This window comes from Pteropus alecto, unplaced genomic scaffold (genome assembly GCF_000325575.1).
Source record: "Pteropus alecto unplaced genomic scaffold, ASM32557v1 scaffold146, whole genome shotgun sequence".
In the NCBI taxonomy this organism is placed as follows: domain Eukaryota; kingdom Metazoa; phylum Chordata; class Mammalia; order Chiroptera; family Pteropodidae; genus Pteropus; species Pteropus alecto.
In genome coordinates, this window is record NW_006442107.1 from 9,972,940 (window position 1) to 9,975,374 (window position 2,435).

The 2,435-nt window shown below is 35.1% G+C and overlaps 1 non-coding gene across 1 annotated transcript; it reads left to right on the forward strand.

Moving 5' to 3' along the window:
• Positions 1-624: 624 nt before the first annotated feature.
• LOC112469482 lies at positions 625-731 on the forward strand. The gene has a single exon (XR_003042626.1). It is a non-coding gene; the product is annotated as a U6 spliceosomal RNA (small nuclear RNA).
• The last annotated feature ends 1,704 nt before the right edge of the window (positions 732-2,435 follow it).

A 2,435-nucleotide genomic window follows, 5' to 3' on the forward strand; every position in this document is an offset into this window, starting at 1 on the left:
CAGGAATGGCAAACCATATAGCAGAATTCCAAGTAGTCTCATGAGAGATGTGAAGAAGCTTTAATTCCTGATATGTTGGATTTTTTATCATATTAAATTCATTTTTAATATCTTGCCTAGTATAGAAGAAAGATTAATTTAGAAGTGAGTGCCGAGTAAATTGAAAATTGAAGAGGGAGGTCATAATACTCACATAATTTTTGTTTTCTTTGCATCTTCTATTCCTTCCCCTTAAGCCTGAACAATAAATGAGAAGGATGAAGGAAGGAAAAAGGAGAAAAAGAGAAGGACGTAGAGGCATAATCCCTGTAGTTGGAGACCATTCTAATTGCAGAAAGTATTTGAATGAAGGTCCTTTACAGGTGTATGATAGAATTTCCAAGTGGATCTGTCCCTCTTGGGTTGGCCTAACCACTGCTTTTATTCTACTCTTTGTATCTAGTTTTGCCATGGGGCATTAACAGTCAGATGATAGTCCTGTCATCTCAGGGCTCCTGAGGCCTCCCTTCCTGCCCTGTTAGCATTTAATCTCCAATATTGACAGATGGTTCCTATTTATTTCTACAGATAGTTCCCTCTGGTGTACAAAGCACATATTATAATAAAATACTAACAACAAAACTTGTGCCCACTTCAGCAGCACATAGACTAAAATTGGAATGATACAGGAAAGATCAGCAAGGACTCTGAGCAAAGATGACATGCAAATCCATGAAGTGTTCCATATTTTTTTGCATTTTTCAAGTTTATTTTCAAATGGACTCTTAGACACAGCTATGACAGTTGATCAGGTGTAGTATTTTCATAGAGGGAATAGGGGGCTTTTCTTCTATGAAATCATAGAAAATTTTCATGTATTCTGTATGATGAGGAAAAACATCTTTGTTTCTACAAACTGAACTATGTAGCAATATTTAATAGCATGTGGCATGACCACTTTCTGTTGTCAAATGTGTTAAATTATAAATCATCCTTTGGCCATAACATACACTAAGAACTGGAAGTCATATCAGTAGAACAAAAAAATATATAAAATAAAATACTAACAACTTGTTATTTAAGCATAATTTTCCTGTGCTTGAGGGGTGAGAAATGGTCAGCAAATACCAAAGAAAAATGTATTATTCCTGCTCAAATACTCTTATACTTATTTTTTTCTAGTTTCATTGATTAAGTTGTCCATCTACATTGCACTTCCAATTTTTGATTGTCCATGCACTTCCTATTTTCCTACTTTTTAAAAACTTTGGTTACTTTATGAAGGTTTCATTTTTTACAACAAAAAGTTTTCTAATTAATCAATCTCAACATTCAGAAATTTCGACCTTATAAACTTGTGGCATTGGAAAGAATTTGATGCTGAAGAATTGCTGAACAATTATAGCTTACGTTCACATGACATTTTAAACTTTTAAAAGTAAATTCTTAAAACCCGTCTCATCATTTACAAACACAGTTAGAGGCTAACTTTATAAATAAAGTCCTATAGGCCATCATAGAAGAGTAAAGGTCTAGCCCACTATTTAGAGAGTTGAGGAAGCTGAGAAGTCAAAATGTGACCATATGCACTCTTAGTAAAATGCTGAAGTGGTGGAAAAATTGTAACAAAATGTAAGTGCGAGGATTTTAACATTAGCCCACATTACATTTTACATAAATAATGATGAGCGGATGTTGTCTTAATGAGTTACTGGATAAGACTGGATTATTTGGCGTTTACTAGAGAAAATGACTGTGGAAGGTACTAGACCTACTTTTCGGAAACATTCAACACCCCCAGTCTGGCCATTCCTTGCCTAATCTCTGAGTCACTACCCCTGTTGCCACCACGATAGCCTCCTTCCTTTGATTCTACTCAAGTACAATGTTTATTAACCTCCTCCCTTCCTCATCATTGGTAAATATTGTAGAGTTTGTGACTTTGTGTTGTAACTTATTCTTAACATTACAGAGTCCATAAAATGCACAAAGTGGGAGTAATGAAGAAGGCGTAGGCAGGAAAACCTACCTACCATTGTTATTACTCACTTTGTTGTGCTCTACTGACATCTGTCTTATTTTCAAAATATACATTCCGTGTTCAATGGTTTAAAATGAGGAGTGACTTAAAATTTATCCTCAGATATGTTAAGAAGTATCTGGAAGAAATATTTTACCTCTCCTATGAACTGAATGATGCTCACACTGCAACATGAGACTCTCTAGTCAGACACACAGCAAAGGATCTGTCACACATACCTTCTTTTTATTTCTGCATCACCATTATTGCCTGATTTTTCAATAATTCCGTTTAGGTTCAGTTCAGAGTTTTTGACTGATTGTCAATATGTCTCAATTTCTATAAAGAGTAAAAAATTAGAAAGGAGGGAGGGATAGAGAGGAATGTAGTCCTAGGGAAGGACAAAAGCTTGAGAGAGAGGTATAAGGTGGAGAAT